Genomic DNA, 24,900 nt, shown 5'->3' on the forward strand with positions numbered 1-24,900 from the left:
AGACAGAAATACAGCTCGTCTAAAGATGCTTGGAGAAAAAACTCGAACAAATGAGAATGAATATAGAGAAAAACGAAAACAAGCCAAAAAGATGTGTAGAAGAAAGAAACGTGAATGGGAAAAGGCAAGGCTAAATGAAATTGAGATTTTGAAGAATACAGGACAAATTAAGAAAATGTATAATAAGATAAAGGAAATTAAAGGGGGATTTCAACCCAGAACAACTTTCTGCAGAGACCATGAGGGAAACTTGCTCAGTGGAAAGGAGGACATTTTGAAAAGGTGGGCAAAATATTTTGAAGATCTCCTTCAGGACAAAACAAGCTTGGAAAATAACGTTCCAGAAGAAGACGAGTTTAACGAACCCCTGGCAAGTATGGGAAAAGCTGAGAAAGAGGAAGCACCAGAATTAAACGAGGTGGAATTAGCCCTAAAGAGAATGAAAAATAATAAAGCACCTGGTAAAGATGGAATACCACTCGAGCTATTAAAATACAGTGGGCAATCACTATTAATCAAAATACATAAGTGTTTGTCAGAGGTATGGGAAACTGAATCTATGCCTACTGAATGGGACACTGCTATTATCGTTCCTATGCATAAGAAAAATGACAAGTCTCTGTGCCAAAATTATAGAGGAATATCACTGTTAGCAGTAATTTACAAAATATTTGCAAGGGTACTGGCAACTAGATTGGAACCCTTTATAGAAAAAACACTGGGTGACTACCAATGTGGCTTTAGGTATGATAGATCAACAACAGACCAGATCTTTACAGTATGAACAATAATGGAGAAATGCTACGAGTTCAATATCAATCTGCACCATGTGTTTGTGGACTTTAAACAAGCCTATGATAACATCAATAGAGATAAGCTATTTAAAGTCATGAAGGAATTCCAAATTCCACCTAAACTGATAAGATTAGTTAAAATGACACTCAGAAATACCATGGGTAGAGTGCAAATACAGGGCGAACTCACACCTGAGTTCAGGATTACCAAAGGATTACGACAAGGAGATCAACTATCAACAATGCTTTTCAACCTATGCCTTGAAAAGGTAATACGAAATGTAATTATAAACAGAGGTGGAACTATTATGAATAGAAGTCTACAGCTTTTGGCTTTTGCGGATGATGTGGACTGTATCGCAAGGACTGAGAGCAGCCTTAGAGAAGGTTATAGACAAATGAGAGAGGAGGTAAGGAAAATGGGACTACAAACAAACGAAACTAAAACAAAATACTTAATTGTTGCCAGAGATAAACAAAAATTGGGAAACAGCCAAAGTTTCACAGTAGATGAAGAAATCTTTGAACGAGTCCAGCAGTTCAAATATTTGGGTTCAGTAATAACAGAAAGTAATGATATGTCAGTTGAAATTACCTATAGAATAGCTGCTGCAAATAGAACTTATTATAGTATTCAGCCATTATTAAAATCTAATCTGATTTCAATAAAAAGTAAAATCCAGCTATATAAAGTAATCCTCAAACCTGTGCTTTTGTACGGCTGCGAAACATGGACAATGATTCAGAGAGATCAAAACCGATTACAAATTTGGGAACGAAAGGTATTAAGAAAGATCTTTGGCCCAATTAATGAGAATGGACTTTGGAGAGTGAGGAATAACAAAGAAATAATGGAGAAATTCAATGAAGTGGATATTATTACTGAAATAAAGGTGAGAAGACTGAGAGGGCTAGGATATGTTCAGCGAATGGGGAATAATAGAGCCGAAAAAAAGGTCTTCATGTCTGGACCAGGTGGATCTAGGCCCAGAGGACGACCAAAAAGGAGATGGCTTGATGATGTGGAGGATGATTTAAAGAAAATGAGAGTAAAGAACTGGAGGAGCAAGGCACAGAATCATGAAGAATGGAAGGCTATCCTGAGACAGGCCCAGGTCCTAAATGGACTGTAATGCCAAGGAGTAGTAGTAGTAATGAAGTGGCTCCCATATCTGATGGTATATAAAGTAATAAAGAATAGCTGGAATCTGTTATAAAAATAATACGTAAATCCTATAATACCACATTTTTCACAAAGGGAGTAAGCAGAATGATTTTAACTCTAATTGGGGAAATCAGTACACAGCCAATCTTTTCCTTTGCGGTCACTGATCACTGATAACTAAGTTCATGGCTGCCAGTGATTCTGAAGAATATGGGAGAGAGAAAGTAAGCAGACAATTGTTGTCAACACTTTTTCTAAACCTCTTTTTCTAAAGGATATTACCATCTGAAATAGTACAAGTTCTATCAGTTTTCTAAGTTATGGAGTTAGCTCAGAAAAACTTCTTTTTGTGCGTGTGTGTGTGTGCAGTTAGGATTTGTACCACCACAGTTTTGCTAACTTGATTATACTACTAACTCCCACTGCCTGCATCAAAGATTGTCACTCAGGAAAAATTAGAAAAAAAAAGTTCTTTAAGCAACAATATTTATTTGATAATTCATCTTGTTACCTTATGACATTATGCAACAAGATTTACAACATTTGCACTTTTGTTGAAAACACTGACAGAAGCCCTGTGTGTTCAACTCAACAAATACAGACTATGCAATGAGAGAAAATTAAGGTTTTTGCCCGGCTGTTTTTAAAAATCACATATAAAGTGCAGCAACCATTTAAAAAAAAATCATTCATTTATTCATTCATCAGTGGCTTTAACAGGCACTTAAGTTTCTGTCTGTAAATTTCGTGTGTTCTGATGGGCAATTAGTCCGTATGTGGGATGAAAAAACCGCGTTTCCGGGGGGGGGGGGGGTAGAGAAAGCCCTGCTACCTACGTATGAGATCGGCTAACTCACCTTCAATCGAAAAACCCACAAAGATTTCTCCCATCACGACGAGAATCGAACTCGGGCCTTTTCCAATCAAAGGGCGCAATATAACGTCGTTCTTCCAATTGCGCTATGGAGGCTTTTAAATGTACGTAAATGACCTAAATAAAGTAATTAATTGAAGCAAATAAAGTATTAATTTACGTCAGATACGCAAACAAAAAATTTATTCTGAATAGCTTATATTAAGGAACACGCCGACTAGTTTGTTTATCAAACTCCCCCATTAAAAGTTTTTCCATTTCTACAATAAGATTGTCATGTTTACGAATAACCGTAGTGATAATTAGAGTAGCACTTTTCACTTCACAAGAGCTTTATCTTTGTAACTGCTGTTGGTTACAGTAAGTAAGTACATTGTAAGTAGTATGAATATGTTTACACGTCTTCTTTTCATTGGAAGGAACGGCACCATTACTTGGAATTTGATCTGCCATTACTAACAACAATAAAATAAAATAATAGTTATAAGCAATTTATAATTCACAGTGAACTGCTAAAACACACAGAGAGATAGAGACATGCTGCGAGCAACGATGTTGTAAACTTTTAGTCCACGAAACTGCGCATTAGTTGATTCGCGAGAACTTCATGTCGCTCAACGCGCCGTATGAGCGAATGCAGCATCGTATAAATGGACAAATGGTCATAACTGAAGAGAGAGAGAGACGTATGAGTAGATCGTCATTTATGACGATTAAAGAGAAGCGTCGTAATGTGGAGTATTACTGTACTCTTTTAAAACAGATACTGATTATTTGAATATTAGACAAGGTTTTCTTCCACTGTGCTCCATAAAATAATAATCGTTCATCTAATTTTCCTTAACTGTTCTTCCATCAAAGTCTATGTCCTTTACTTGACGTTACCATTGCAGAATTTTTTAAAAAGTGATATTTAAATCTTTTTTTTTTAAATGAAAAAAAGTTTTTCTAAGAATAATAAAAACGGAAAATTTCTCACGTATCAAGCAGTGAGAAAACTTTCCAACGTTTCTTTCTCTGAGTAATTCAGTCTATTGAGCAGGTTGCTACGCCTGTGTTCTACCAATTCTTATTGGGCTACAAGTGTGAATGAGTCAGTATCACAACGTCTGCGCGGTTAGCCTAATGGCGTTGCGCTTCACAACCATATGCCTGGGGAAGGAGTGTCCTGGGGTTCGATCCCGTCGCAGACGTGAGAAGCTTAAGGATCTTCCTCGGCCATAGCCAAGTTAGCCGGTCTTGGGCGTGGCCAGCAGGTTTTTTCTCCCCCCAGTTTATCTGGGGTTTTTCATCCCGCAAGCAGGTAAACCGGCCCAGTGAACACACACGGATTTACAGCCATAAATACTTACTTCCCCCCCTTTGAGGGGGATCAACTCGCCCCAATAGGGACGAGGGAGGAAACTCCATATGAATAATTAAATAAAAAGTATCACAACTATGATTTTTATTTACATTACAATAAGTGACTGAAAGAAGACAAATCCAAAGTTTTTTATTTAATTTCTTGGGATAAAATGGACGGAAAGGTAATTAATTCGGGAGAGTTGTAGCCAGGATTGTATCTTATTGATTCCCATTATATATTTCTTTTATACACCACTTTCGTTTTTTACGCCGGTATCTCCGGGATATGTTTGGAATAGATGGGCAGTCGATTATTATGCAACAATATTGCTGGCTTGACGACTTAGCTGAAATGAGTCAATTAGAAAACGGAGTGAACGCCTTATGTCTGAAGTTTTTGGTGATGACGTAATGCTTCCAACATCTTGAGAGTTTTACAGAACAGGCTAATGTTTCAACACGACAACGCATGCTGTCTTGTTCTTTAGAATTACGCTAAGGCAACTGTGAAGTCAGTGTATTACGTCTGTTAATTGCACGTCTTCTTTTGGCTGGTTTGCCAGTTTACAAGAATTAAAAAAATAAATAAAAATGAAGGGAAAAAGGGTGGAAAGTATAAACACTTCCATGAGACTATCTCGCCTTCTGATTAAAAAATAAAAAGAAAAACGTATAATAATATAATATAAGGGCCAACATGGTTTTGTTAAAGGTCGGTCCTGCCTTAGCAATTTATTAACTTTTTATAATAGAGTGACATCTGAGTTGGACAAGGGGAATGGCTACACAGTGATACTTCAGGATTTTGCAAAAGGCTTTTGACAGGATACCCCATAGAATACTATTGCGCAAATTGGAGCAGATGGGAATGAATGCTAAACTGGTGATATGGATAGGAGAATCAGGGAGAGATACCAGAAAGTAGTGTATGAAGGAGCAGAGTCCAGGATGAAGCAGGTGACCAGTGGTGTGCCTCAGGATCTGTGCTTGGGCCGTTATTGTTTAATTTGTACATAAATGATATTGAAGGAAATGACTTGAAGGGAGATGTTCAGTTGTTTGCTGACGATGCAAAGTTGGGAAGCACAATAAGAAATCAAGCCGATGGAGTTTGTAGGATGATTTAAATAAGCTGGCAAAATGGGCAAAAGGTTATGGATGTCAGTTCAATGTGGAAAAGAGTAAAGTTATGCATTTTGGGGTTAAAAGATTACCAGCTGTGTACCACACTGATGGAATGGTACTCCAAGAGATTGATGAGGCTAGGAACTTGGGAGTATTAGTGCATAGGGAGTTGAAGTTCAGAGGACACATTGTTAAAGTGTCCAAGATAGCACACAGGATTACTTGGTTATTGAAGAACACACTAACATCCAGAGATAAAGAGGTTATTATTCCTCTTTATAAGGCGTTGATATGTCCACATTTGGATTACTGTGCTCAAGTCTGGTCGCCTGGACTTGAGCATAGAATTCCTTGGAGATGAGGAATTGGAGAGGGCTGAGAGGAAAGTGACTAAGTTGGTGAGTGGTGTAAAAAATGCTCCCTACATTGATAGATTGAGAGCTTGTGAATTACAGAGGTTTGTTGATAAGCGGAGAAGAGGAGATGATAGAAACATTTAAATGTTTTTAAAGGTTTTTATAAGATTGATGCAAGGGAAATATTTCAGCTGTATAATAGCGATGGAAGAACAAGAGGTTATCCCTGGAAATTAAGGAAATGTGTAAGGAAATAAGGGTGTGAAAGCTAGATTTTTTGCTTGGAGTGGTGAATGAATGGGATGCATTGCCTGACTCAGTTGTGAGTGCTTCGTCTGTAAATGAGTTCAAGAAGAGGTATGCTAGATATTGTTTTGATAGTTTGGGTCTCCCATGATGAGTCTTCTGACTCCATGGAAATACCCATATAATAATAATAATAATCTTTAAAAAAAAAAGAGAGAGAGAGAGGGATAATCCTGCATCCCATTTGAATCAAAGCTTTTCTAGCTAAAGGGTACTGCTGATAACGAATGAACTATGGAGGATTTACACCATGTCCCAATGTGAGTGGTACGGATACGCGGTCTGAAGACAATGATGTGTGAAAATTTTGACTTGTCTGCACAGTCCTGATGTAATCCGGGACCATGAGAAACGTTGAGTACGGACCAGACTGATTCTCGTTACACAAAAAATGAATAATGTGGCTAAAATTGTGGGAAATAATCGAGCTAAAGGAGGCACCTACATGCTATTGAGAGTAGGATGTCGATTATACTGAAATACTTATTTCAACAGTGTATTTTCCAACTGAGAGAAAAGGACTGCAACAACTGCCCCAAATCGAAAATACAGTAGAACATCCGTCATACACCACTTTGTTACTTGTAGGAAACAAGTGATTTCTGCCATCACTACAGCTCTCACTGATCAGACCTACGGAAAGCTACTGGGGAGTGTCTGCCATGGGAAGAGTATGTCCAAGCCTATTACTGAAGAGAACCAAGGTGCAACAGTGGCTCTACCCAGATCTCTCTGGCAGCAGAGCCAGAAAGATCTGGGTATAGCAAAATGGAGATCTTTACAGATCACTCATCAGATTCTAAGAGCACTAACAGAGTTATATTAACAGTTTTTAAAACCATATGGAAAAGTTTTTTTAATTGTCCGCCTCAATAAAAGACGAAATGGGTTTTCTGATCATAACATGACATTATACACAAAACACCACTTTTCGTGTTATGTGAAACTGGGGGGGGGGGGGGGGGAACTGTTCGATGCAACTTGATGTGAAGATCATTGTTCTCCACATAGTTTTGCATGCGCATGCTTAGAAAAATATGGATGAAAGAAGAATTTAATTTTTCGAAGTTGCATATATTCAGCCTTAACTTTTTTTTGTTCCTCCATAATCGCAGAGTATGCATCTCATATTTTATCAAAATTTTTATATTGACTGTTAGGAAGCTTACTGAATGACGAATTTCATATATAATCACTATTAAAAGGACAGATAGCTGGGGAGAGAATGGAAGGTGGGATAAAGACTACAAGTAATAAAAAATAATAAAAATTTAAGCAACAATTTCATGTTACACAATTAGTAAAAATTTAGCTCCCAACTCAGCAAATTGGCAGGCCAGGAGGTGGGGGGGGATGACACTTTACGTGGCTACCGAGAAACAAAGGGGAAAATATTTCTGAGGTAGCTGTTAGGGACGTTTTGTGAAGGCCGTTCCACAGAATAAAGGCAAGTAGAAAGAAACGGGATTAGGGTGAGGCAAGCTCAGTGCGCATGAAACCGAACTGCGAAAAGGATGCTGTGCGGCTGTTGTTATATCTATTAACAAGCTTGGTTGAAAACAGGAATAATGAATACCAAGTCGGAAGGAAGTATGCAGGAAGATATAAAGCTGAAATCGACCATCTGTGAGAGTAGTTGAAGTTAGTGGGCAATGGATCACTTGCCATCCGTACACCCTCCTCTGCACAGCTTCAAGAATTTTCAGACAGGTCCTACACATACCGCCAACATGGCTAATGATTGGAAGGACCTATGCTAGAAATCCTGTCTACGACACGAAAAGAATATTCATAAAGACTTTTCTACTGACGTTGGGTTAATCGAGCTCATAAAGAGGTGAAATGTTGGTCACTCGGGTTTTCTGTCGGCAAAAGAAAAAAAAAAACCGTCCAGAAGAACACAAACAATTAACAAACATAATACACCAGCCTCACAACCTTAGCTGCTTCAGCCTTAATTTTAAATAACAGCCTCAAACGTGAGAAGAACAGTATTCCAATGTTGGAAATTAGTACAGGGCTAGTAGTAGAAAAGGATGCCAAGTTTTTTTGAACTTGAGAATTATCGAAGTGTTGTTTGTGCCAGAAAGAATTAGAGGTAGATATCAGTCCAAGACAAGAGTTTGATCCTGTCTGGTGATGTATGTATCATCAAGGGCAAAGGAAATTAAGATCCTATTTTTTTCACGCAAAACAGACAGGACTTTGTTTTGTAGCACTGAGAGTGACCATGTTATAATCATTCCATCGTAGAATAATACTTTTGCAGTTAAGCGGTTGTAGAAGTTCCTAAAGGTTGGATGTCAAATAAGCAGGAAGAATGGCGATCATCAGCAAAACTATGGTCAGGTTTATCGGTCAGTAACACTCATGCATCGGAGGAAAAATCTACCATGACGTGCAATGATCGACCGGTCTTCACACAACGCATAGAACTGCAGCAAATGCAGCACTATCAACTACAGTACATTTTCTCTTGTCCATCTACCATTCAACAGCACTGTACTTAAAACTACACTGCATGCTGTGTTTATGGAATGGCAAATGTCTCACGTTCTACGGATACACGTAGCATAAACGAAAAATAGTACATGACGTGTAGCTACAATACAGAGATGGTGAGAAGCTTGGAATTTATCTAGAGTGTACAGTATGATTAAGTACAAGGCGAGTAGCAGAGAGTAACGTTAAATAAACAGAAAGTGCGATGGCTTGAAAAGGTTGAAGGATGAGTTAGTAACGTTTGGATTTCAGACATTCTGGATAAGTAAAGCAATCTTGAAGTTCAATGGAGAATGCTTTGGGCTATAAAAACGAAATAGTCAGTTATTTATTTAGCGTATGATGTATAGGTCTCAGGATATTACATACATATTACATAAAACAGCATTAAAACAATTGTAAAAATCATATTAAAAGGGGTACAACAGGTTGAAATGATTAAACATCAAAATTAAGAATCACGAGTCAGAGCTTAATCCTTAAATCCAGATCCACAGGGATTCTGGGGTCAGTTTAAAAAAGTCCTCTTTAGTACCTGAGAACGAGTAGATAGGGCACTCAAGCACAATGTGATTGATCGTCTGGATCCTACTTCCGCATTCACAGTTTGAAGTATCGGACCAGTTCCATTCATGCAAGAGATGCTAACATCTCCCATGTCCTGTTCTGATCCGTTTAAAGTGATCCATACATGTCTGGGGAGATCGAAGACGTCCAGACGAGATGTTGGATTTGAAATAGGAATTTGATGATTGGAGGTACATTGAAGCCAATACTCTCCCCATGACTTGAATAGGTCGTTCATTTGTATTGCACTCCTCCCGATAGGGCACCTGGATTTCAGTCTTTGTGAGGCATGGAAGGAAATGTCTTGGTGGATAGGCAAGGAACTGTTTCCAATTATTTTTTGTCCATAATTTGCTTAAGGGTTGGGTCCTGCGAAGCGAGGGGGGGGCTATATTACTGAGAGTTGGGAGCCAGTAGCCAGGATCTTAGAGCTCCAAAGATTATTCTCATAGTTTGATTCAGCAGGATATCGACTAAAGAAGCGTGTGCGCTGTTCGGCCACACAGGAACACAAAAATCTGCTGTAAAATAGACCAAAGACAGTGTGTTGGCATCAGCATCCCAAGAAGTACCAGCAAGTTTATGCATTATATTATTAGGAGTTTTTAATTTTCCAGCAATATTTTCTAGATGATTAAATGTCGAACTTCTGTCTAAGGTAACTCCTAGGTGTTTTGGGTGATTGTTAAATTTCACCTGTTTATTTCTTAAGTAACTTTTGGGATATAGTTGGCCTGGATATTACTTAAATGAAAGGATGCTACTTCAGTTTTGTTCAGGTTAGGTTGTAATCGCCATCGTCTAAAGTATTTATCAAGTACAGCCAGATCTTCAGTTAATATGTTCTCAGCTTTTTGGAATGTTGAGTTGCAATGGCAATATCGTCAGCATACATGAATCTCCATTATGTTTCTGGGACATCACTAATATATAAGTTAAAGAGCAACTGGGCAAGAACTGACCCCTGAAGTAGGCCATTTTTAATCTTAAAGAATTAATTTTGAATTCATTGAGAGATTCTTGTATCCATCCGTCTGCTAGTATTTGATTAATTAGGTTGACTAGTTTTCATATTCATATTCCTCCAATTTATACTGGCTACAAACACACGACACCTTGCCCATGAGGGGTGTTTGTTGACTTCTTTCTAAACAGCGTACATTACAATAATCACTTGTTATTTTTAAATTAGGCATAGGGGGGGAAGTCGCTCTGTGTTGCTCCGTGGGGGCAGAAATCAATGCTAACAGCGCTGCCTAGCCGACAAACAATATTCACATGTATATTTAGGTGAGTAGTGAGGAAGAAATTAAGTGCTTGGGAAGTTGTTAGGGTTCTGTTAGTCAAGTAAACAATTTGAGAGCAATGACTAGTAATAGGGAAAACTCTGCATCTCTACCTGCTGGTCAGTTCAATTGTAAAAGGAAAGCCGGTTGGAGTAGCACACGTTAAATCTTCAAGGATGATTTTTTTTTAAAAGCTTTAGGACAAAAGTAACTGATATAAAAATATGTATATAACAGGGTGGCCCATAAGTCATGGAACATTCTGTAGAAAGGACCCGTCTTTTTGAAGCAACTTCATAAGTTTTTAACATCACCAGATTTTATTAGTTATGAAAAATCATATCATGTAAATGCCTTCCATTTTCTGCTTCACAAAGACGGGCCCTTTCGGAATGTTCCATGACTTATGGGCCACCCTCTATATGTATATATATATCAACTGGAATTTATCTGTACAGTTAGAAATTGTAAAACGTTTTATAATTTCTGTTGATAAATTCTAAAAAACTGGAATTTGTATCTTAAGAGAAATAACTTCACTATTATGAAAGTCGAACAGGGGGGGGGGATAACATTTAAAGAAAGAAAATCAAATTTCAGAATGGATGGCTGCATTAGAAGAACAACAGAGGAACACATAAATATGACAAAATGGGGAAAGATATATTTTAAAACCAATATACTCGTAGATCAAAAAAGAGATTCTAAGTTGGAAACACTCCGACTTATCAGAATCAGTGTGTGCACAAATATCACCTTTGAGGAAAGCGTCGGGGTGACTGGGTAAACCGAGGTAAATATACTGAATTCTGTGTTTCTTTCGGAATAAGTAATGTCGTTTTGCAGTTTGGAGATGGAAATGAACATCACTGAGGATGGTAAGACCACATACTTGTGAAGTTAGTCTGGAAGGCTTTATGAAGTTTCCTTTTATCTGCATGAAATCTGTTTCTTCTTTGCTGCACTTTGCAATGGAGTTCGCTGGCAAGCCTGAAAGCTGATAAAATGTACCATTTGATTCAATTTTTACCTTCGAAAAGAAGAACTACTGGATTTCTCCATGACGTTACTTATATTGCACGGTGGATGAAGAAAAAAAAAAAAGCAGTCTTTGCTAGAATCGTAACATGGTTTGTGGTCGCTTCAATCTTTCACTAAACAAAGTGGTTGTATTAGCAGGTGATGGGACTCATCTACCACCTAGCAATGCCTAGTATCACAGAGACTTCGCCTTTCTTCTGAGGGGTGCCCACACAATACCTTGACTCCTGACGACGTTTATTCACTACTCGATAATTTCCTCTTGTCCCACAATATAATGCTTATTGGCTGGTGGATATATCATGGGCTACTAATAGGACCATCACCCATGCGAAGATAGGTAGAGGATTACGTACTGTGGTGCTTACACCTTTGTTCCATTGCAATCTATCTTGGCTCGCTGACTATCTCGAGAAGGGTCTTCAGTTTTCCTTTAGGAGCAAAGGATGATAACCCATGGTATGACTTTCTTCCACTTCATTAATGCGATTACTTTCGATGTCATTAGTGATCCATACAGCAATTAATATGCAGTAACCTGAGCGAACTCATGGGATGTTACTCTTATTGATATCTTGGAATATGAAAGTTATGTTTGTATGGTGAGAGTTTGTGTGCGTGTGAGAGAGAAAGTGTGTGTATTCTGAGAAATATTAGGGGAGTGAACAGATGGCATCAGTTTCAGAATCATTAAAAACAAAGATGTTAGGAATGAACTCGACAAATCCGCATTCAAGAATGTGAGAACGAAACTAATCTAAGTTGATATAGTCACCGGCAAGAACAAGATCCAGAGGACGACCAAGATTTAGATAAACTGATGTAGTCAGAAGTGCTCAGAAGACGGATATATAAGATATGGCAATATTGAAGCGCTGAGAGGAGAGAGACTAGTTTGGAGAAAAATTAATAGATTAGTAATCATGTAAACCTAATCATTGTAATATTGTCACATTATCCTGTATATCCCTTGAGGGAATACATTCAGGAATTTTATTATTATTATTTTACTTTCCTTAAGTAGTGTTACTGTTTCATGAAACTATGATTTTAATTATGCTATTGAGCATCCGTAGCTCAGTCGGTACAGATGGAGTCCTTTGGTCAGAAAGACCTGGATTCGATTCTCGTCTTTGACGTGAGAAACCTTTACAAGGTGATTTCGACTACAGGTGAATTAGCCGGTCTCATTGGGCGCTGGAAGGTTCCCGCCCGGAAACTCTGGTTTTTCATCCCTCAAGACAGGTAAACTGGCCAAGTGAACACGCATGTCTTCAAACAAATATTTCGGGGAATGATGGTAGCCTGCAATGGTCCCCGGATGGAAGTGGTAACGATAACGAAATCCGAGATGATCAATATCTCATCTCGGATCCAAATGCCAATACTAGTATCCTGGATTCTCCCAATGATGCTTAATTTTATTATGCGGGATGATCTAAACACTTATTTTCTTCCAAATTACTAGTTTCTCCTCAGATCAATAATAAGGAAGAAAGAAATACTTTAACTGGAAAAATCGCATGATCGTCTTTATTATTGAAAGTTCATGTATGCATAACATTATACATATCTGCAAGGAGATGTGTTTTGCATTATGGGAGATACTGAGATAGGAGAGTTGGTAGCTTGCTCCACCTTTGCAAGGAGTCGCCCAGAGTTGTACCACTTTACCCCAGTCCTGAAGATACTTTCAGGCGCAAACTTTGTTTGCTCACACTTGGATAAAGGATTAAACTAAATTTATTATAGTCTAACCAAGTGAAAAATAAACTTTTAACATCTTTCTCTAAATCCAGAGTAATTTAATAAAAAGGTGGCACACCGTTTGGCAGCTCCTATAGGAGGAGATGACCTTGCTAATGCTTCTGCTTTGGTATCTCCACTTGGGCCTGGCTCCCACTGAAGAGACCTCAATAAAGGTCGAAACTAGTCTGGGTACCACTTTACCCCAGTCCTGAAGATACTTTCAGGCGCAAACTTTGTTTGCTCACACTTGGATAAAGGATTAAACTAAATTTATTATAGTCTAACCAAGTGAAAAATAAACTTTTAACATCTTTCTCTAAATCCAGAGTAATTTAATAAAAAGGTGGCACACCGTTTGGCAGCTCCTATAGGAGGAGATGACCTTGCTAATGCTTCTGCTTTGGTATCTCCACTTGGGCCTGGCTCCCACTGAAGAGACCTCAATAAAGGTCGAAACTAGTCTGTGTAGTGGCCCTTCCCTTAATGCATAACATTATACATATCTGCAAGGAGGTGTGTTTTGCATTATGGGAGATACTGAGATAGGAGTGTTGGTAGCTTGCTCCACCTTTGCAAGGAGTCTCCCGGTGTTGTACCACTTTACCCCAGTCCTGAAGATACCTTCACACGCAAACTTTGTTTGCACACACTTGGATAAAGGATTAAACTAAAATTATTACATCTTTATTATTATTTTTAACATTTAGTATGTTTTTCAGCATATCGTCACAATCACCTGTTTCAGTGAATTACGGAAGAAATAACTAAAGACAACATATAATGTCGTATTTTCTCTCTCTATATATATATAAAAAGATAAGCCGAAATTTGAAACGTTTTTATGTCACGTTTTTTGTCTTACCAGCCCGGAACTCGGGGTGTGTGTGTGGGGGGGGGGGAATTCTCTATTCTATGAAATTCTCTATACAACGGTGGTCTGGAACCTAACGTGACTTATGACCGGGTATACCTGCATATGGAAGTGATGATAAAGCAGTTTTTTTTTTTTTTTTTGTTGTTGTTGTTTTGTTGAATTTGAGTCTGGGATTTATTTATTTTATTTTTATTTTATTTTATTTATTTTTTTGCCCTTCCGGGTGACAAGAACGTCAACATACAGATAGGATTTCCGATTTTTTGCGGATATTTTTTCTTCGAAATATTCAAAAGGAAGATTAACTATAGTTGTAGATAACGAGAAGCTCATGGCAGTTCCATCAAGTTTGTCATTTCAAGTAAACTATCCTGCATTTATAACAAACTTAAGAAGGTTGACAATATCAGATAAAAACTAATTTTGAAGACGGAAGTTTGGGTGATACAGAGAAATACAAGTCAAGAGCGATATAAAAACTGAGCAATACATATTTTTTTTTTTTGGTCGATTCAGTGCGCAATCATAAAATTTAAGTACCAGTTCGACGAACCTCACAAATTCGACCTACCAATTCTCGCGAACCGGCTTCGGCGCATGCCTGAGTGTATCAAAAGTTGTCAAAAGCCTAGATATATACTTTTCTTTTGCGTAATTCTGCAAATGAAATCATATGATAATTATTAACAGAAACATAAGAACACGCCCTTGTATTCCGTGAAACCAGTGCAGCAGTAAGCAGTTAACTAGAATCGATTTTGCTAATAAAAATCATATTGAAACCAAATATCGAAATTGAAATCAAATTTTAATCAGAGATATCTTGCGAACATCGAAAATTTTATTAAATTTCATATTAAATAAAGTAGAACTACTGTAATACATAATTTCGACACATTTTATCCCTTTGTCTCCGCAAGCAGTCTGAATTAAATATCTATGGAAAAAATCAGTCGACTAAAAAAGTTTTCTTTCTGAAAGCAATGACAATTATTATTATTATAACGGTGTATACATGGTCATCGCGGGACAATCTACAATGACACACTAATCACTATTAACAGAATACCTATCGTACTCCTCCTAATTCATTAACAGACGAAGCATTCACAACCATCTCTGGTAATGCATTCGTCACATTCACCAATCCCCAAACAAAAAAATCTAGTCCTAGCACCCTTGTTAACCACACTCTTACACAATCTCCAGGAATGACCCCTCATTCTCTCCCTTCCTGCACTGTTCAAAGAAAAAAGTCATCAGTATCAATCCTATAAAACCCCTTTAATAATTTATCATCTATCTACGTCTATCAGCTAATTTTTGGAGCCCACAGACTTTCCATCTTTCCTCGTAGGAAACATTCCGCAGACCATCTTCGCCTCTGGATCCTCTTCACCAGTTCTTCATCAGCAAGAAATCCAGGTGACCAGATCTGTGCGCAATAGTCGAAATGCGGTCTTATTAATGCCTTATAAAGTGGAACAATCACTTCCCTTTCCCCTGCTTGTCAGTGTTCTTCAACAACCATGTAATTTGATGTGATGTTTTGGTGACTTTTACAATATGCCCTCTAACCTTAAGTTCTCTGTCCACAATAATCCCGAAGTCCCTTGCCTCGTCAACTTCTTCAGTTCCATTAATATAGTACACAGCATGCAATATCATCCTCCCGAAGAGCATCACCTAATAGCCACGTTAAAATGACAACCATTTATCTTAGCCCATACCGCCTGCCTATATAAGTCATCCTGCAAGATATTTACATTATTTGAATTGACTATCGCTCTTCCCAATTTTGCATCATCAGCAAATAAGTGGATATTTCCTTTCAAATTATTTCCAATATCATTCATGTACAAATTACACAAGAGAGGACAAAGCACTGAGGTACACCACTAGTCACCTGCCTTCTCTCGGACTCAGCTCCTCCATAAACCACTCCTTGATATCTGTCCATCAGCCACCCTCTAACCCAAATTACCAGTTTCTTCGATCCATACGCATTTGTTCCAATTAATGCAACAGAGTTCCGTGGGGAATACTGTCAAATGCTTTTGCAAAGTCCAGCAGTATCACCGAGTAAGGATTTCCTTTATCCAACTCCGCCGTCACTTTATTATAGAAAGTGAGTAAGTTACTAAGGCAAGACCTGCCCTTCACAAAACCATGTTGCCCCTTATAAAGTATCATATTACTGTCCAGTTAAACATCATTCTGCGCTTATTACACGTACAACTGTACGTTATCTAATATGCTAACGCGTTTTCGAATATACACATGTGTATAAGTCAGTACTAATATACACAACCACAGTGAAAAAATATTATTATTTATTAGTTACTGTTAATTTTGGTAGCCACCTAAATGGCCAGCCTGCTTCGCTGAGTGGTTAGCGTCCCACTCTCCAACCAACGGGCTATGGATTTGAATCTCACGGTGTACTATAGATTTGCAAATACCTTTCGTTGGTGGCAGTAAAATTTAAAAAAAAAAGTTACTTAATTGTAACCTCTTATTTTTTTTTTCTGATTCTGAATTAATATTCAGAACCAAAATGGCTATATGAACAAAGAATTAACCAATGTTTAGATAAAATTGTGAAAAAAACACAAAGAGGTAGAAACATAATGGTATAATATAAAAACAATATTAACACAGCAGGAAATGAACGTATTATATTGGTGGGATTATGCTTGAAGAAATGATGAGGCTAGGAATCTTGGAGTTTTAGTAGATAGGACGTTGAAATTCAAGGGTCATATAGCAAAAATTATAAATACAATTCAGAGAATAATGGCAATGCTGAAATGAACCTTGACATGTAAAAATAAGGAAGGAATTTTGATAAGACCTCACTTGGACTAAAGTCGCAGGTCTGGTCTCCTGGTTTCCGTGGTGATTCTGATATAGTGGAGAGATAGAGAGAGAGTGTGCAAATACTGTAGTGTCAAAAATGATATCAGGATTGTAGTATACAGATTATGAAGACAGATTGATAATTCGTCGGCTGCAGACACTAGCAAGCAGGAGAAAGAGCGGTGATATGATTGAGACATACACACTTCTGAAAAGCTCATCCAGGATTTCAGTTGATGGAATTTTTCATTTTATGGAGATAGGAAGAGGGCATCCATGTAAGTTGAGATTGAATGATGTTAAGAAGTGGTTTAGAGTTAAGACAAAAAAAAATCCGTTAAAAATATCTAAATATCGGATTGTAAAATTAAAGAAATAATCAGAAAAAGAAACATGCCACAAATGGTTAATTAGCAAAATATTAGAAAATGGAATAGAATGCAAAAGAATAAGTGCCACAGCTAAGAGAAAGGTCAGAAAAAGGTCAAAATTCTAACTTATAACATGATATATCATGAAGCATGTCAGTCAGTTCATATTAGAAGAGTTCACTTGAGAAAAAGTAAATATAAGCGGTGAACTAAACACAACAGAAATTCTAAATTTTTCTTCAGAATTATGGACTAATAATAATTATATAAAAAAAAATCTCGAAACAGATAATCGAAATGATAAAAGATGTAACAATTGAAGAATTAAAAATTAGTTTAAAAGAAATATATAAAATCGTATGAGGAAGTTAACTTAAGCTCAGAATTACAAAAATATGGTGGAATACGATTTAGAAAGATTATCTATATATATCTTTATATCTATCTAAGTATTTTTAAATAAAGTTTATTCAACAGGAAATTCGCCAAAATAATGGAAAAGAGCACTATTAATCCCTATTTAAAAAATGCACTAAAGAAAACCCTGAAATTATATAGGTATAAAGATTCTAAATCCCTGTTATAAAACACATAACACAATATTATTATTATCATCATCATCATTATTATTATTAAGAGACACCTCCAGGGAGTAAGGAACTCATTGAGGGAGGCTATACTAATGCACCAGCTATCATACCAGCTCTTGAATCCATTCGCGCTACTTGCACACAACTCCAACGGCAATCGATTTCAATCAGCACTACTCTACGAGAGAAAACTCTAGCTCTAAACCACTTCTTAACATCACTCATTCTCAACTTATATGGATGCCCTCTTCCTATCTCCATAAAATGAAAAATTCCATCAACTGAAATCCTGGATGAGCTTTTCAGAAGTTTGTATGTCTCAATCATATCACCGCTTTTTCTCCTGCTTGCTAGTGTCTGCAGCCGACGAATTATCAATCTGTCTTCATAATCTGTATACTACAATCCTGATATCATTTTTGACACTATCCTTTGCACTCTCTCTCCACTATATCAGAATCACCACGGAAACCAGGAAAAAACCAGACCTGCGACTTTAGTCCAAGTGAAGTCTTATCAAGTCCTTATCAAAATTCCTTCCTTATTTTTACATGTCAAGGTTCATTTCAGCATTGCCATTATTCTCTGAGTTGTATTTATAATTTTTGCTATATGACCCTTGAATTTCAACGTCCTATCTACTAAAACTCCAAGAATAAAACTCCCACCAATATAATATAATACAACATTGGATATCTAATCACACCAAAGTAAATAACTTTACATTTATTAACATAAATGGATGTCAGTTCAATGTTAATAAATGTAAAGTCATGCAAATTGGTGTGATTAGATATCCAATGTCGTATGAGCATGGGAAAATGAACTGACATCCATTTTCCCATGCCCACAATTCTAGCCTTTCAAATCATTCTGCAAGTACTGCATATCAACAGCACTCCTGATGATCCCACCTATCTTTGCATCATTAGCAAATAGCTGTATGTCACATGTCAATCTTTTCTATGTCATTAATGTACAGATTGAATAACAATGAACCAAGGACTAATCCTTCAGACACGCCACTGGTTACCATGAATCATGCAGATTCAAACTCCCACCACGCATATATGACTTTTTGATATCTATCAGTCAGCCATCCTCTTATCCATGCCAACAATTTATAATCCAATCCCATATTCCCCAATTTACGTAACAGTGTTTCATATTAAACTAAAAAAAACTTACATAATAGACATAATAATATTCTGTAATACTTTAGACAATGTAAGTATTACATTGTCTAAAGTATTACAGAATATTATACAATGCTTACATAATATACCACATATATTATGTAAGCATTCTATAATATTCTGTAATACTTTACAGATCCAGCTTTCTGTTTAAAATGAATAACAAAAAAAAAGACCATAATCTGAGTACACACAGAACATTTATTTATTTTGAAAAAGCATTTGAAAAGATGAAAAGGAACATTTATTTAACATATTACAAAAGATATAAAGGTCAAATAGCATTCAAAAGCTATTATAATATGATACAACATATATAATACCACATATAGGAGATAATAAAATACAGATACGACTGAACTGCAAACTATCATCTTAGTTAAAAAAATAAACCAAGGAGTTAGACAAGGGTGTCCTCTATCTACAACTCTATTTAATATTTATTTATTATTATTACATGACACATCCAGGGATTCGAAAGACTCAGAGGGGAGGGCAGCTACTCTACAGCTCTCTGTCTCCACCACTCACTCAATCCACGGCAGGATTCGAACCCGCAGCCTTTTAGTTGGAGGGCGAATACGCTAACCACTCGGCCAACAGGCGGTTTCATTATTATTTCATTTAAATGAAATAATAAAATGGAACAGGAAAAAAAATCAATGTATTAAACTATCCTCTAATGTGAATTTAAAACCACTCCTCTTTACTGATGATCAAGTTGCAATTACAGACTCTGAAGATAATCTTTAGAAAGCTATTCTCGATCAAAAAAAAAAAAAAATAGCCGAAGATTTCGGAATGATAATCTCCACAGAAAAATCATAACACAGGACTTTTAAAGGTCAAGATACAGTTATAAGATTAATAAATATGAAAAATTTCAGAATAAGCTAATTCTTTTACATATTTAAATGCATGATTTCATACGAGACTTAAAATGTCATAAATATTAAAATTACAAAACACCTAAAAATTACATGCATAATAAATTGTGTGCTTAAACCCAACCTAGTACAAAAAGGAGACTAGAGTAAAGTTTTACCAACTCTGCTACATGGAAGTGAAATTTGGACAATAGAACATTGTAGATCAGCTAAATTAATAGCAGCTAAAATGAAATTTATGAGGAAACCAACAAAATATGCTCTATTTGATCATAAAAGAAATGAAGAAATAATTAAACCATGAACCAATAACAGAGAAAATATAGTCACGAAGAACGTGCAATGCAACGTTCTTCGTGACTACTAGTTAAATTCTTAGTTGTCTTCACTGCCTTTGCAATGTGTCCACTGAACTTCAACCCTTCCAACCAGTTATCATTCCAAGACCCCTTGCTTCCTCCAGTATGGTTCCAAGAAAAAATGAAAAGACTACCCAAACACGTTCTTCATTATAAACCACCATGAAAAAGAAAAGAAGAAGACAGGGTCGAAGAGATTTGCCGATGGCTTTTGAAGCCGGAAACAAACCATAATATGTTTAAATCCTTTAAATGCACGACGATGATGATAACAATTTCGGAATAATTAATTCATTCCATCCCATAGTGTTAACAATATCAAGCTGAAATGGATTAGCATGATAGAATAATCTGGACATAAAATTTTGAAAATTTATAATGCCAAGGTAATTTCATACCAGTTTCAGTAAAGAGCTTCTATTTCAAGAGAGAGTTCTGAGGTCCATTATTATATCAAAAGTATGGGAGATTATGGTGTTGACCGAATTAGTAAAGTCAGTTTTATCTATGATTCTACTAGTATAATAAACATAATCACCTCTAGCATGTAGCCCATGTTCTGAACATCCAAGCTGGCTGTCGTTAGTATTCAGGATGGAATGAATTATTCATTAAAAAGATCTATTACGATTAGTAATAAACTAATTATTGTGTTCGTTGTGATTACGTGTAATATAAGTACTGCGCCAGAACCACAGGTGGGTCTTCTGCAATTAATACTTAAACAGATTAATCGCTATTTGGATGATGGCCAAAGGTTGCAGTGAGCAATCGCTGAATAATCGGCGTGCTAGACCTAAGTTTTAACCAAAAAGCTTTTCACCATACTAGTCAGTTTCAGAAACGTAAATTTTATTCTTGCTTGTATTAAAATATATCTTGAATATGTTATTCAGAGTATTTTTAGATAAATAACAGTGATTGCGAAAATGTTTTCTATGTTTTAAATGAGTAAGAATATGCATACAATTCGTTTTTCAATGATCAAGTGGAAAAGTAATATTACGATCACAGTATGCACGTTAAGTCAAGAGACACTCAACTGCTCCGATGAAGGCAGCACAAATATTATCGTAACTACTCTTTACCTACTTTCTCAAGAAATGCATTCCAGAGTATCTAACATTCTACATTTAAAAACGCTATTTCTCTCTCCTTGCGCAACTTCCAGGATAAACGCCTTGTCTTTTCCCTGTTCTACAGTATATTTTGGAAAATCGCTCGGCAACCATCCGATAAACACTTCTCACAAATTTATGTCTCAATCAAATCACCCATCTCCTTCTATCTAGCAAACTCTTGAATATATGCTCTCAATCTCTCGTCGTAGCCAACATACCACACACATTTATTTGTTAGTCGCCTTTGTATAAATCCCTTATCTTCTCGTTCAGATCTGTGCAAGCCAGGACCTTAATATAACAGAGCATGCCCGTATCCATGCAATGCAACGTTATTCGTGACTACTGCAGTTAACCTCTGGCTGTCTTCACTACCTTTGCAATGTGTCCTCTGAACTTCAACCCTTCTCACCAGTTATCATTCCAAGACCCCTTACATCCCCCAGTATGGTTCCACGAAAAAAATATGCAACCATTCCATTTTTGAATCGCAAAGTTTAAAGCATTACGTTTAGCTAAACACGGCCAACCCACTTTTTTGCCAAAACGTTTGCAGACTGTTTAAATTCTTAGGAATGGTACTGATATCAATACCATTCCTAATTACTCTTCCTAGCTTTGCATCATGCCCAACTGAATATCGCACTGCAATTTATTTACAATATCATTTTCATAAAGGCGGTACAGTGAGAGATCCATTAATGGCCAAATTACACGACTCTCTGATATCTGATAAGAAAGTTCAAGTCCAATTCGTTAACCCCTTAATATACAAAGACGTCTGTGACACGTCTTTTGTTTATTACACCAAAATTGATTTTGAATTTTGGTTTCACATATGAATATAGACGCTAGTCAATCTTGTGCCTATTTCTTTTCAGCCGAGAAAAGTTGCCAACGGCGTGTATCGGCTATTTCGTTTGCACAAATTCATCATTATTTTTCAAATAATGATGAATTTGATCAGGCTAATCACCCTCGCCCAAACAAATTGGCAGAAAAACGACCGCTTTCTGATTTTTAATTGATACGTTAAGGGGTTAAGGTGTGATATCAGTTTAAATATCAACTTGAAATTGAGCAACTTGTCAAATGCTTTAAAAAAAAAAAAAAAAAAAAAAAAAAAAAAAAAATCCAGAAAGATCACAGATGCATTCATCACCATCTGCTACTCTTTTTACTTATCATAAAATCAAATTATTTAATAGGACCAGCCAAGGTATAATCAAAAAACACGAATATAATCCAATTCTTCTATTTACAGAAAAATATAAAATAATAAATTTAAATCCACTTTAAGCATTAATCTGATTTTTAGTAAACTATATTCACTTCCTCATTGAAATGAACTGTTTTAATTTATTTTCGTTAAAAAACAAACCTCACCAAATAATTATGCACTTGTACTTTATTTTAGAGGCATCGGGGAGAGCGTATGGCAGACAACTACCACCATCTCGTGATTCTAAAACCTAATACTCGTAGTCCGAATTCTGTGGTCAATTTTTCTTATATGTGGATTTAAAAATCCCAGTTTCCGGAAGTAAACCACTTGCATGCACAAAAGATCGACAGAATCAGCAACAATCGACTGAAAAAAGGTGTAGAAGACCGTTCTCCAGATGACCAGAATCGAATTCTAACGGTCTTTCTACTGAAGGTCTTGCATTATGATATAAGAAATCTCACAAGGTTGCACAGGCACCCAAATATTTAATTATTCGGTACATTTAAACTAGGGGTTCCCAAAGTGGGCGGTGGGATTACCTAGGGGCGCTGATGGTGTGCTGCAAAATGCTGAAATGTGCAATAATTGCTGCTGCTGTTTATTATTTTTGTTCCCAAGACATTTTTCGTTTTCCAAGGCATTTTTCGAGTTTTTTGTTGGTAATTTCTGAAGTGTTGGTAATTCCTTTTTTTTACATTAATAGTTTCGAGTGTGTTATAATGTATTTTCCAATATTCTTGTTTACTGAACAAAAATGTGAAGCTTTTAGCTATGTAAGTGTTCTGTCACAGCTTGGCAAATTATAGGTTATGTTATATTGTGAGGATATAAAGATAAAGATTATTATTTACAAAAATTACTTTCAAATATGTATGTAAGCTTATTTCTGCATGTTCCAGAATAGAAATGGCAGATACGTCAAAGAAGAAACGTAGACAGTATAGCACTGAATACCTAAAATATGAATGCATACCAGCACCAACAAACCAGCAGCTGCCAATGTGCCTGTTATGTGAAAGGGTCTTCTTTAATGAGGCCATGAAGCCTTCCAGAATAATTGAACATTTGAAGAAGGTACATCCTGACAATGTAATTAAGAATTTAACCTTCAATCTCTCTGAGACAAATTTCAAAATGTTTTGCAATGCTTTGCAACAAAACAGCGATGGTTTGCGTGCATCGTACATTTCATTGTTGATCGCAAAGTCTGGAAAACCACATACGATTGGTGAGGAACTCATCTTGCCAGCTGTTGGTGAGGTTTTGAGTACTGTTTTACATAAGTCACCATACGACATTAAGACGATTCCTCTCAGCAACAATTCTGTGCAAAGGCGAGTAGATGAAATGGTTGCTAATGTTGAGAAACATTATGCTGCACATTAAGGACAACAGACTTTGCATTACAACTGGACAAGTCAACTTTACCAAGCAATGAATCTTTGCTTTTAGCTTATGTGCACTTTGTAAAGGAAAAAATTTTGGTTCAAGAGTTATTTGGAAAGCTACTAGATACATACACTAAAGGGGAGTCAATATTTCATGTTGTTAAGCAGTTCTTCAAAGATAAGGAATTCCCACTTACTAACATACTTTATTGTGTAAGTGATGGAGCACATCAATGACAGATCGCTACAGTGGGTTTGTCGCCTACTTGAAAAAAGCAGTACCAAATATATTTACCATTCGCTGTGTCATTCATCGCCAACATCTGGTTGCAAAAAAACCTCAGCGATCGCTTGCACAACTCACTACACACTGTCATTACTGCAGTGAATAACATTAAAGCCCATGTTCTCAATGATACTTTTTCGAGAGCTCTGTGATGAACATTTTGAACGTTTGCTGCTCCATACTGAAGTTCGTTGGCTGTCAAGAGGCAACTGTTTGAGACGGTTTTATGATCTTTTTGATACCGTTGTAGAGTTTTTTGAAGACAAAAAGGCTTTGCTCAGTGATGAACTCAAAGCTATCAGGCATGATGTTGCCTATTTATCAGATATATTTGCAAAATTTAATGAAATTAATTTGCAGCTGCAAGTCAATGATATCAATCTAATCAAGCCTAAATCTTCTATCTCAACATTTATTTCAAGGTTAAATCTGTTGAAGCGAAACCTAGGCCGTCATGAGCTCTACCAATTTCCCAGATGTCCGAGTTAGATGTAAAGCGCAGGGTATCGGAAAATGGATTTATTACCCAATCTGGAACTTCCAACGAAAGTAGATCCTTAAATCGCTCAGTCATATCTTCGTGCAGCATATTCAAATTGTCACAGTAAACTTGCAGATCATCAGTTTGG

General features: G+C 36.6%; 1 protein-coding gene and 1 pseudogene across 3 annotated transcripts in view; one reads left to right on the forward strand and one right to left on the reverse strand.

Moving 5' to 3' along the window:
• LOC150102912 (uncharacterized) overlaps positions 1-24,900 on the reverse strand; it is a 536,005-nt gene that overhangs the window by 374,727 nt on the left and 136,378 nt on the right. The gene's annotated exons all lie outside the window — the stretch shown is intronic.
• Positions 26-24,222, forward strand: LOC150102914 (zinc finger MYM-type protein 6-like; annotated as a pseudogene).

Source organism: Typopeltis vanoorti, chromosome 9 (assembly GCF_054136105.1).
Source record: "Typopeltis vanoorti isolate ZY-2024b chromosome 9, IOZ_Tvanoo_1.0, whole genome shotgun sequence".
Taxonomy (NCBI): domain Eukaryota; kingdom Metazoa; phylum Arthropoda; class Arachnida; order Uropygi; family Thelyphonidae; genus Typopeltis; species Typopeltis vanoorti.